Raw genomic sequence first — 13,141 nt, forward strand, 5'->3', positions numbered from 1 at the left:
AGCAGCCCGCAGCCCGCCCTCGCTCCGCCCCCGCTGTTCGCCGGCCCCACCCACGGACCCGCCCCGTGTCCACCCTTCAGCCACGCCCACGGGCAGCCCCTGCGCGCCCCGCCCACGGGCGCCGCCCGGAGGAGATGCTGCCTGGGAGGCGCCTCGGGTGCCGGCACGCGCGCTTTGCTGGGCTCCGGGAAACTTGAATTGGTAATTAGCGGACAATTGTAGGAGCGCGGGCGGGCCCTCCACGCCGAACCCCGGCGGCCCGTCCAATCAGTGTCCACGGCCGGGTCCCCACGTGACGGCGCCGCGTCCGGGCTGAGAACAAAGGCCCGCGGCCGCGCTGGTTCCGTGCGCGGCGCTTCGTGCGGAGGTTCGCGGCGGCCCTGGGCGGACCTTAGGCCGCTCCTTTCCTGGACATGCGCCCGGCCGCCCGGCCCAGAGCGGCTCACGGCGCGTGCAGCACCCGGCCATGCGCGCAGGGCCACGTGCTGGGTGTGCCGCGCTGAGAAACCCAGCACGCGCCACCGCGGGGACCCCACCGGTGCGCCTGTGGACGCAGAGACCCGCGGGGGTGGGTGCTCCCTGCGAGTCCAACGGAGCGATGTCAGGGGGAGAGGGCGAGAAGTACGCATGCGGCCCCGAGCCGTGTCGGGACCCTGCCGGGTATGCGGGAGGCACTGTGGGCACTCAGTGGGCAGCGCCCCAGGTCAGCGCTGACGCCTAGGCTTCCGTCCCGCGGGCTCCGCTCTGACCCGAGTCTGACACTCGCGCGCAGTAGACACCCCTCCCTGTGCGTGAACGGACACACCGCAGAAACAGGACGCGTGGCCGGTCTCAGCTTTCTGGGGCGCTGCCCGGTAGGGCATCCTGACCCGCTGTGACTCAGCCTCATCGGAACCGCACACAGCTGGCGCTCAGCTGTTTTCAACGCTGAAATCACCGGGGAAGAGATTGCCCATCTTTCTGGCCTGGAGCTGGTAGTGGGTTTAGATGCCAAGAAATGCCCTTTTGAGATAAGAGGCAGCTCGCTAAGGGCGAGGCCACCAGGTCTCCCTCGGGGAACGTGCCACCCAGCTGCAGCCGACTCACAGCTGACCCCAGGGCCAAGGGAGGTGATTGCCCATTTTTCTCCCTCTGGTGGCTTCAAACTACATGCCTTCTGTTGGGAAGTGCAGCTCATGGAAGGAACGCTTACATTTCTCTGAAATCTTAAGTGCAATAAAACCACGCTATTAAAATGGAAAGCTGAAATGCGAAAAAGAAAAATGCTTCATATTTCAACTAAGGAACTCAGTGCCAGAAACAGCAAGGGTGTCTGCCTTTGTTTTCATGCTGGTAATACACAATAGCACTGTTTCCACAGGCATCTGCCCACTCAAAGCCCACGGAGCTCCATTCTTCTCTGACTGAGGAGGTCACCAAGAGTCGGAGGTGACCTGGCAGCAGCTGGCTTGTGTATCTGTGTCCCCATTTACTTACCTGCTGTCATTCTGTTGAGTCGGAACCAAACCCTCGCTGCCCCTCCAGCAGGTCTTCAGAGGCAGCAAATCACAAAGGAGTAAACTACCCGACTTTCTCCTCTGGAGCAGCTGGTGGATTTGAACTATGTGCCTTTAGCAGCACAACTCCTTACCACTGAGCCACCAGAATTCCCAAATACAGTGCGAGGAAAAGGGAGGAAGACACGGAAGGAAGGACGTCATTGCTGATGCCTGTGGGTCATGGCTGGGTGTGGAGAATACCAGAAAGATGGCTGTGCTTTGCTGATTATGCAAAAGCATTTGACTGTGTTGTGTGGATTGTCAAGTCAGATCCGACAGATATCTGACCCCCTGGTGGGATTGACTCTGCAGATCCTGTCTCCATACCTTTTCAACCTGTATGCAGAACAGATTATCTGGGAGGCTGGGCTCTGTGAGGAGAAATGTGGCATCAGGATTGGTGGAAGATCTATCAACAATCTGCATTATGCAGATGACACAACCCTGCTTCCTGAAACTGAGGAGGACCTAAGGCGCTTGCTGCAGAGGGTCAAGGACTGCAGCCTTCAATATGGATTGAGGCTCAATATCAAGAAGACAAATATTCTCACCAATTCTGGACCAATTGGCAGCATCAGGATGGATGGTGAAGAGATTGAGATTGTTCACAGCTTTAGTTTGCTTGGCTCCACAGTCAACACTCTTGGCACCAGCAGCCAGGAATTTAAAAGATGTATTGTGAAAAAAGTGCAACAATGAATGAATGGAAATCCAAAATCTCTGTAAATGTTCATTAAAATTAATAGTAATAAGAAAATGTAAATTTAAAAAAAAGATGTATTGTGATAGGAAAGTCTGCTGTTAGGGACCTCTCCAAAGTACTGAAGAGCAACGGTGTCTCTCTGGCACTAAGGTGCGTCTGATACAGGCCATGGTTTTTGCAATCACTTATTATGCATCAGAGAGTTGGACAATGACTAAGGAGGATAGAAGGAGAATTGATGCCTTTGAGCTGTGGTGCTGGAGAAGAGTATTGATGGTACCATGGACTGCCAAGAAAACAAACAGATTCCTCCTTGAGAGAGTTAAACTGAACTGCTCCTTGGAGGCAAGGATTCTGAAGTTTCGTCTGACATACTTTGGACATGTTGTAAGAAGGGACCAGTCTTTGGAGAGGGACATCATGCATAGGAGGGTGGAGGGACACAGCACAGGAGGGGAAGGCCTTTTATGAGGTAGATTGATTCAGTGACTGGGGTAATCGGGATGGGTGTGTTGGAGACAGTGCAATCGGCACAGGATAGAGCAGAGTTCAGGGCTGTTATGCACAGGGTTGCTATGAGTCACAAGTGACTCAACAGCACATAACAACAACAACAGCAATGTTGAGAACTCAATGGCACTTAACCGCAATGTTGAGAAGAATGGGAATCCCAAAATACTTAACTGTGCTCATATGAAGCCTATAGACAGACCAAAAAGCTGTTGTCCAAACAGAATAAGAGAACATTTTTTTTTCTATTGCCTTCAAGTTGAGCATGAATCATAGCGACCCTATGAATAAAAGGCCTGAAGCCCCTCTACAACTATCGCCATTTACAAAGTTCATAGAGTTTCCAGATGTATGTTGTTTAGGGAGTGGATGCCATTCCTGCAAAATCCAGAAAAGTGTGCACTGGTACTAGCAGTCAGGAGATCAGGAAATGTATTGTAATAGGAAAGTCTTTAGTTGGAACCTCTCCGAATTATTGAGCAGAAATATAATTTGGAAGCAAGAGTGTCATCCACTTCCTAATCAACGTGCCTCCAGAAACTCTATGAACTTTGATGAATGTCTGCAGGTATAGTGGGGCTTTAGGCCTTTTGTTCATAGGGTTCCTATGAGTTGTGCTTGACATGACGGCAATCAACAACAACAATGTAACTTGAGGACTAAGGTAGATCTGGTTCAGGCCCTTGTCTTTTCAGTCACATGTGCAATGAATAAGGATGATGGAAGAAGAACTGATAATTTTGAATTGTGGCATTGGAGAAGAGTACTGAATATCCCATGGACTGCCGAAAGAACAACCAGATAGGTCTTGGACTAAATATAGCCAGAGTGCTCCTTGGAGCAAAGATGATGAAGCTTCCTATTACATACTTCGGCCATGTTTCTAGGAGACATTATTCCTTGGAGAGGGACATCATGCTTGGAAAAGTGGACGGTCAGTGAAAGAGAGGGAGGCCCTCAAGGAGATGGATTGCCATGATGACTGTCCAATGGGCTTACGTGCTGGAGGTGGTGGGGATGGCACAAGTTAGGACAGGGTTCAGATCTGTTGTTCATAGGGCTCCTATACAGAACCCAATAGCACCTGACAACATTCACTCTGGATCTGAGCAAATAATCTGAGAAGCTGGACTACATGAAGAATGTTGTGTCAGGATTGGAGGAAGGCTCGTCAACCTGAAATTCACAGGTAACAGCCTTGTGGCAAGTGAAGAGAACTTCAGGCACTTCCTGATGAAGGTCAAAGACTGTATCGCCTTCTGTATGGATTACCCCTCAACAAAAACATGAGCACAACTGGATTGACAGAAACATTGTGTTAAACACAGAAAAAACTGATGCTCTCAACCATTTGCTAGACTCCACAGTTAGTGCCAATGGGGGCACCAGTCGAGAAGCTAAATGTATACATTTGCTGCAGAAACCACTTTAAAGGGCAAAGATATCACTTTGAGGAACAACATTGATTCGGTGCAGCCCAGCGTATTTTCCATTCCCTCGTACACATGTGCGTGCTGGGCGATGACTAGAGAAGAATGGAAGAGTTTGAATGAGGAGTTAGGCAAAGAATGCTGAGTATGCCACGGGCTGCCTGGGAACAAACCAGCCTGTCCTAAATGAAGGAATCAGGCTCCTTGGAAGCAAGGAGGATGAGTCTTTGCCTCATGAGGTTTAAAGATTAACAGGATGGTCCAGCCCCTGGGAAAGTGGGGTTCAGCGAAAAGGAGGAAGCCCCTTGACGAGGTGAATGGACAGTGCCACAGCAGCAGGCTCGGGCTCAGCAGGAGTCGTGAGGAGGACGCAGGACATGCCGTTTTGTCCTGGTTGACGGAAGATCTGAGTTGGAACTGACTTGATGGCATTTACTAACTGGTGGTGGTGGTATGTGCTGTTAAGTCAGAACTGATCCATAGCTGACCCTCCGGCAGGTTTTCAGAGGCACTGCATTGCAAAGGAGCTCTGGTGGCCGAGCGGCAAGAAGCTGCGCTGCAACCCTGAAGGCACGCGGTTTGAGGCCACCAGCTGCTCCAAGGGAGAAGGATGGGCCATCTCCTCCTGTGAGACTAACTAACTCTGAAAACCTTCCAGAGGGTCAACTCTGGGTCTGTGCTGATTCTACGGTACACAACAACAATGCAAGGTACGTCTCACATACTTTGGGTACGTCGTGGCAGGGGGAACCAGTCCTTGGAGAAGGATGTTGTGCTTGGAAGGTTGAAGGGACAGCACAGGAGAGGAAGACCCCAGATGAGATGGATTGACCCAGTGACTGGGGTAACGGGGGTAGGTGTGTCAGAGACAGGGAGACTGGCTCAGGACAGGGCAGGGTTCAGAGCAGTTGTACAGATGTCCCTGTGAGTCACAGGCCACTCAGTGGCACATGACAACAACAATGTAACAAATCACGAGGAAGGAGGTTTCCCATCTTTCTCTTGTGGAGCAGCTGGTGGATTTGAACCACTTACCTTTTCATTAGCAGTGCAATTCCTTACCACTAAGCCATGGCTGTAAAGCAATTCCATAGAAAATAGCTTATTTAATGTGAAAGAAAGTGAACCTATTTAGGTGAGAGGGTTGCACCAATGACAGGTTGCTTCTGAGAGTTACATGGAAGCTCAAAGAACCAAAACGCCTTCTGAAAACAGACCAAGTGCAGGAGGGGGGGTCTGTGGAATTGGACTTGGGAAGGTAGAATGGGTAGTACAGGGTGTGGGCCCCCCAGGGGTTGGTTCTGTGGATCACAGAGCACCATGGGTCCCAGGGGACATTGTGGGTTTCAGGGGTGCTGTGGGTCTCAGGTGCTGGGGGCTCCTCAGGTCCAGGGGTAGTGCTGTGGGTCCAGGAGGGGCACTTTGGGTCTCAGGGGTGCTGTGGGTCCCAGGGGCGCCGTGGGTCAGCACCAACCTGACGGCACCATTAGCACCACAACAAGATGCAGCGGAAAGCTTATCTTGGATGATTCAGCAGCACTGGGTACAGAGCGGCCAGGCCAGAGATTCACCCCTGTGCCGCACGGGGGTCCGTCTGCCTGGTGGGGGTTGTGTGGAGGGTTCCCAGGCTGGCACGTGCTCATTCATCTAGAGGATCTCCACTCACTAGTTGTGTCTCTGGGTTTCCTGACGGGACAGTCAGTGGAGGACCTGGCAGCTCTTTTCCTCACAAGGGACCTGGAATTTGGCTGCACTTGACCCTGAATGGCTGCGGATGACAGGCCACAGCCATCACAGTCCAGAGGGTGTCCTGAGTGTCCACTTCGTGATCTTCTGTGACTTGAGTGGGCACACGGCCATCTCCCACCTGGCCCACAGCAGTCACATCCTGACTCACGTGTCCACAGTCCAGTCCCCACACAGGCTCATACAGAGAGCTCATTCTCAGGTCGCCTGTCCTCACCCCAGGTGCCAGTGAGGCAAACGCAGATGTTTGCCGGAGAAAGCCACATCCAGGCCGAGCATCAGAGCTTCCAGGCATTCCACAGCGCATGCGTGGAAGATGGGGAAGAGCGAGAGGCAGTGGCCGCAGCCGAGGTGGACGTGTGAAGGCCTTAGTCTGGTGGGGACCGATGTCGTGGTCCAGGATGCTAATTCAAAGGCCTTGCCTCTGGTGGTTTGAATCTACCAGCTGCTGCACCGAGAAGGCTGGGCACTCTCCTCCTGTGTGATTACTGCCTCTGAAGACCCACTGAGGGTTAGCTATGGGTTGGTTCTGACTCAACAGTGAACAGCAACAACAAACAAGAAAATAAAAGAACAAACAAGGGTGCAGAAAACTGACCAAAAAGATGAAAATTAAAAATCAAACTTTCAGAGATGAAAGATGTTTAAAGATTCTCAAGCCAACCCCACTGTCACCAGGTCAGCTCCGATGCCCAGCGACCCTCCATCCAGCTCCAGGTGAAAATCAGGAGAAGACATTGCCATCCTTCTCCCACAGAGCAGCTGGTGGATTTGAACTGGGGACCTTCCAGTTACCAGCACAACTTCTAAAATACTACCCCACCTGAGCTCAGCACTCAATAAGAAAAACTCAAATGCAGATGGACTATTAAGTAGCAAATCAGATACAGCTAAAGAGACACAAGAGTAGATTTGATGTGGTCAGTAGTCAGAAGCGCCTTCCAGGGTAGAAGGTGTGTTTGAGAACAAAGCATTTGAATTATGTTTCTGCCACTGTCTATCTCTGGGTGAGGTGCTGGAATTTTCTGGGCCTCAACAGAGAGAGGTTTACCCACAAAGGGGACACTGGGCAATATCTGGGGATACTGGACACAACTGGTTGAGGCTGCCTGGCTCTAGGGGCAGAGGCCAAGGTGCCGCTACACCCCTTGCAGTGGGCAGGGCAGCCTGTGCAGCCTGCTCCTGTGGGGGTGGGGGCAGTGGTGCAGCTGAGCAGCTCAGTCTGTGAGGTGGGCAGGAGGCAGAGGCTGGAGGGGAGGGGTAGAGCGGAGGGGAGGGGGCCTGTGGGCCTAGTGAAGAGGCTGGGGAGGAGGGGGAAGGGCAGCCTGTGGGGCTGGTGAAGAGGATGGAGCTGAAGGGTTGCCTATCTGGATTGGGAGGAGAGTCTAACTGGATGGAGGTGAGGGGAACATAACTGGGTGGCGGATAGGAGGCCACATATTCATTCCCTGCAGTGAACTAGGTACTACCTCCCATCTCTAATGCTCTCTGAACTTTCCCTGTGTTTCCCTTTCTCTCCAGCCCTCTCTCAGTGCCAGGCTGGAGCACCCCAGTTCTGAGAACGTGCTGATGGGGCGTCCGTGTCCTGGTCCTCAGTCTGTCCGCAGCCCTGCTCCCAAACATCTCCAGAAGCAAATGTGGTCTCTTTACTTCACAACCCACCAATGTTGCTTTTGTTGTGTTTTGTTTGTCGTGTGCCATTGATTAAGAACTGCCCCCTTAATTGACTCTCCAGTGGGTTTTCACAGGCAGTAAATCATGTGGGAGGACACTGTTCAGCCTACTGCCGAGCAGGGGGTGGATTCCAACCATGTGCCTTTGGATTGCAGTGCAGCGTCTCACCGCTAGGACCCCATCATGTTGGCTCTGAGTCATCTCGACCCCACAGACAACCCCATCGCCCAGTCCTATACCACCATCACCGCCCTCAGTGGGCTGGGGTCCCTCAGTGAGTGTGTCGTGTGCTTGCGTCTCACCTGCAGCTCGCCCCCCCCCCCCCCCCCCCCCCATGCACACTATCAGCCCATGCCCTGCTGTGAGCCGTGGCATCTCACGGGCCAATGTTTGGACATGGACATTGTCTGTCTTCATCTGGAAGCTCCACTAAAACTTGTCCAGCTTGAGTGTCCCTGCTGGTGTTTGAAATGCCACTGGTAAAGCATCCAATGTCACAGCAATATCAGAACTATTGTGGTCAATGAACTGACCGAGGGGAGGTGGGAGTCCAACTGAGTCCCTGTGTTCTCTGGAACAGAGTTCACGCAGCCCAGATCATACCAATTTACAGCTCGGCTCCTGTCCCCAAGTCATAGCCCGTGGCCCAGCCACCCTGCCGTCTCTCATGGAGACAATGCCACGTGTGTAAGCAAGGCCTGGCACAGCCTCCCCTCGCCCACCCACTGGGCCTGCCTGGTCGGTTCCCTTGACTGCAATGCACCACCGAAGAACCCTGTGCCCACAGCTTGGCATGGCCTTCTCCTTATATGCTGTCCTGCATCATTTTAACTGTGTCGTCATAACTGCATCATTGTATCAATACAGCGGTATCATTATAGCTGTGTTGTCATAATTGTGTCATTATAACTGCTTCATTGTAACTGTATCAGTATAACCCATTCTCACATCCCCTCACAAGGAAACCCGTCACTGCTTAAAAAGATTTTTGTTAGGATTCAAACAACACTGCCTTGGGTTTCCTTCTCCTACCAGCCAAAATCAGGCTGCCTATCCACGTCTAATCCCACAGAAAACGAGCTCTCCAACCTCGCCCCTCCCCCTCCTCTGCATTTCCTGCCTGGTGTTCAGTTCTTGAGCTCTCTGAAGCTCTTCATGCTCTCACTATTCTTAAAGAACCAACATATCAGTCTTGAGGGAGGTGCAGCCAGCGTGCCCTTTGGGGTGCACATGGTGAAACGCTGGCTCACATACCTTGGGTGTAGTATTAGCAAGGCCCGTCCTTAGGCAAAGACATCATGCTCGGACAGGCAGAAGGCCAGCAGAAGCGAGGAAACTCCACAAGGCGACGGACTGGCCCAGTGGCAGGACAGTGGGCGGAGCGCGGTAGAGACCATTACGGAGGGACGGGTCAAGGCCAGGTTTGGATGTATAGTTCACAGGGCTGCCACGAGTGACAGTTAACCCCACGGCCTCTAGCAACAACAGCGTGGTCACTCATCCTGCACCTAGGTCCTGCAGGCTTGAGGGCAGGAGCAGTGTTGGTTTTGCAGACCTGCACACAGTGACTGGCTGGGCACCTGGACCACACGCACACGCAGTGACTGTTGGCTGAGTAACTCAGTGAACCAGGCAAGCAGCACTGGAAGCCAGAGACCTGGCAGGCCCAGCAGCACTTCCCCCACACCGTGCGCTTGGGAACACAGGGCAGACATGCAGAACGAGTCTCCCGCTCTCCCCCTCATCCTCCTACTGCCCTCTGTCTTCCTCGCTGAAGTCAATAGTCGACACCATGTCTGATGACTTAAGCGATCGATTAATGACACTAAATGATGTTTTGGTGTTTGCCAAGGGCTAGGAAAGGGAAGCCTGGTGGGGCAGTGGTTAAAGTGCTTGGCTGCTAACCAAAGGTGGCCTCAGCTCCCGCACCGGAGAGGGGGTAGATGTGTGGGCTGTGAGACTGCCGCCCGCAGCCCTGTGGGGTCGTCCGCTGTCTCCAAGGCCACCAGGAGCAGAGTGGACCAGATAGCAGCAGGTGAGCTATGGCTTATCCAGGACTACTCACCTCTTCCCTGTCCCTCCCCCTTCCTGAGCATGATGTCCTCTCCAGGGAACAGCCTCTCCCAGTCCATGCCCAGAGCATGTATGAAGAGAAGACCCTCAACCAGATGCTGACACAGTGACTGCAGCAATGGGCTCCAGCGGGTCAGAGATGGTGAGGAGGGCCCAGGTGGGGGCGGGACCCAGGTGGGGCGGGGCCCAGGTGGGGCGGGGCCCAGGTGGGGGCAGGGCTCAGGTGGGCCGCTCTGAGTACTGCTGTGGGTCACTCACACTGGACAGCAACAACCCTGCCAACAAACATCTGAGCTCTTCAGGGCCCCAGGTGCTGTGTTCACAGAGGCGCATCCTGCCACCCGTTCTTTGTCTGGCTGGGGTGACCATGTTTGCCTCAACTATGATATCACAACTTCCGCTAATTATAGGAACGCGCTTCCTCTCCGGATGGCTGGTGGGCAGCGCTGGGGGGCCTTTCAGGAAGTCAGAGACTCAAGGCCTGCAACTATTTACTGGGTTGTAACTGTTCTAGCTCTGTCTCCTATCTTGGGACCTGATTTAAGCTGCAATCATGAAGGTATAATTATAGAAGCATTTAACCTGAAGCCATTTTAAGTAAAGATCTAGAAGTAGGAAAATCCCAGGAGAAATGGAGAGCAGGGAAACTTGCCATCTCCGTGGAATATCAATGCGATGACTGCGCACTTTTGTTAAACCTCATCTTTGATAAAAACTTTAAAATGTACCAAGACTCCTAACAGCATTGACATGGATTTATCTTTTTTAGTTAAAAAAATTGTTTTAGACCTACTTGAATAAAAACTTCATATACACTGTTTCATACTTTCCTTCACTCACATTGTATTTTATACAATTATTCCCATACATTGTGTTTTATAAGGTTAATCATCATGGAACTGTGCCCACCATTACCCCCCCCTTTCCAGGTTCCCACCGGATCTTTCCCATTTCTTTACCTCCTCAAATCCCCCTGTGATTTCATCCTGTGACTTCCCCCTGCCTACTCTCACTCCTCTGCTCCCTCCCCTTGTCTCTTTGAGCCCCCATACACTTTTTACTAGTTATCCTTCTATTTTTACAATAATGTCTTATGCAATATTTGTCCTTATGAGACTGAGTTAGTTCACTCAGCATAATGCTATCCAATCTCTCCCAAGTTATGTAGTAGTTTCTGTTGCTCCTGGGTGCTCCATAGTATTCCGCCGTGTGAAGGTACCACAATTTCTCAATCCATTCAATTGTGGTTGGACATTTGGGCTGTTTTCATGATCTTGCTATGGTGAACAACGCTGCTTTGAACATCAGTGTACAAATTTCCATTTGTGTCTCAGTTCTAATTTCCTTAGAGCACATTCCTTGCAATGGAAGAGCTGGATAATACAGAATTTCTATTTTCAGCTTTTTGAGGAAATGCTGAACTGCCTTCCAGAGTGGTCGTACCATTTTACAATCCCACCAACAGTGTATGAGAGTTACCACCTCTTCACATCCTCTCCAACATTTATTGCTTTCTGTCCTGTTAAACATTTCCACTGCTACTGGGGTGAGATGATATCTCATTGTGGTTTTTATTTGCATCTCTTGTATTGCCAGTGATTCTGAGCATTTCTTCATGTGTCTGTGGGCCATCCGAATGTCTTCCTCTGTGAAAAGTCTTCCCATGTCTGTTGCCCATCTTGTACTTATGTTATCAGTCTTTTCCTTGTGGAGGCCCTGTAGGATTCTGTAAACTTATAAGACCCTTTTAGAGATGATATTGCCAAATGTTTTCCCCCTTAGTCAGTACGTTTTCTTTTTACCTTATTGGTAATAGTTTTTGATGCACATAGAGATTTAATCTTTAGAAGGTCTCAGTCATCAATTTTATCCTCTCTTGGTTGTGCATTTCTGGCTGTGTTTGTCAGTCTCTTTATACCATAGGCTAAACCTTCTAAGTGTGGTCCCATTTTGTCTCTTTTGATGCTTATGGTTTTGGGCTTTACTCCCAGGTCTCTGATCCACCCTGAGTTGATTTTTGTGTATGGGGTGAGATGTGGATCCTGTTTCAGCTTTCTGCAGGTGGCAGTCCAGTTTTGCCAGCACCATTTGTTGAAGAGGTTGTTGTTTCCTTGTTGAATATCAGATGACCATGGATTTGTCTTGTTATACAAAAAACAATGCTTCCATTGGTGTTAAGGCTGCAGTAAAGTTCGTACATCATGGAGCTAAAATTAGAGCTCTTGCCGTATTTGTTTTCCTCATGGGAACTTCACAGAAGTGAAGGAATCAGGAAAGGGCATCAGGAAGCCTGAGTTTGCAGTCCATCCTGCCACTTACGGCTGGGAAACTTTAACCTCAGCGTCCTCCTGCACAGCATGAATAATTCAGGGCACATGGCCTCTCCGAAGACGTGATGGCCTCAATTCCATCACAGGTAGAAGCAAATGCAATGATGTTTCTGCTTCCACGTGAAGAATTCCTGCATGAAACCAAACCACCCAGCCAGCTGGAGTCTTGCATTGCTTACCACACCCTCCCAAAGTTCAGGGATGGCGTCAACACACCCAGAATCCCATGGGAATGAAGTTCACCACTTGGAAAGAACTGTAGCATGGATTCTAAGACAGATGGACAGACTCCAGGTCAAAAAAGGCCAGCTAAGAGGGATGGCAAAAAATGCAGGCAGAAGATGAAAACACTCTCCAGTGAGATTCAGAAGAGTTTAGCAGGAGTCTGTGAGGGCGTCTCCCCTAGGGAAACTCTGAATTAAGATGCAGAGAATGCCAGGCAAATTTCCTAATGAAAGGAGGCCTGAGTTCATCTTTTTAGGATCAACAATCAACATCCTTGCTATCAGCAGTCACGAAAAGACGTATTGCATTGGCAAGTCCACTGTCAGGGACCTCTCCAAAATGCTGAAAAGCAATGATGACTAATGAAGACTAAGGTGCACCTGATTCAGACCTGAACAGATCACCTGTTACACATCAGAGGGCTGGACAATGAATACGAATGACAGAAGAATATACGCCTTTGAGTTATAGTGCTGGAGAACAGTCACGAATACCCATGGACTGCCCAAGTAACAAAGAGATAGATCTTGGAAAAAGTGCAACCAGAATGCTCCTTGGAGGCAAAGATGGTGAAGCTTCGTCTTTCATACCATGGACACTTGGCTGGATGAGGATTTCCTTGCAAAAGGACATCATGCTTAGAAAAGTGGAGGAGCAGCAAAGGAAAGGAAGACCTCACTTTCACATGCTTATGAAGCAAAGAAAACTGCATAGCTTGCATCAGGTGCCCCTTAGTCTTTGAACTGACATCCTTACTCTTTAACACTTTAAATAGGTCTTTGACAGCAGATTTACCCAATGTAATAAATAGATGTCTTCATGGTTGAAGAGAAGATTTTGAAAGTTTTGAAACCACAACAAAATAAATACTTCCAAATTCTGACTATCAGACACTTCTACATCAAGAAAGCT

General features: G+C 50.6%; 1 protein-coding gene across 2 annotated transcripts in view; it reads right to left on the bottom strand.

The window, feature by feature from the left end:
- RPS6KA2 (ribosomal protein S6 kinase, 90kDa, polypeptide 2) overlaps positions 1–13,141 on the bottom strand; it is a 336,292-nt gene that overhangs the window by 135,250 nt on the left and 187,901 nt on the right. The window lies entirely within an intron of this gene.

This window comes from Elephantulus edwardii, unplaced genomic scaffold (assembly GCF_000299155.1).
Source record: "Elephantulus edwardii isolate Elephantulus edwardi_28Jun2011 unplaced genomic scaffold, EleEdw1.0 scaffold00024, whole genome shotgun sequence".
Classification (NCBI taxonomy): domain Eukaryota; kingdom Metazoa; phylum Chordata; class Mammalia; order Macroscelidea; family Macroscelididae; genus Elephantulus; species Elephantulus edwardii.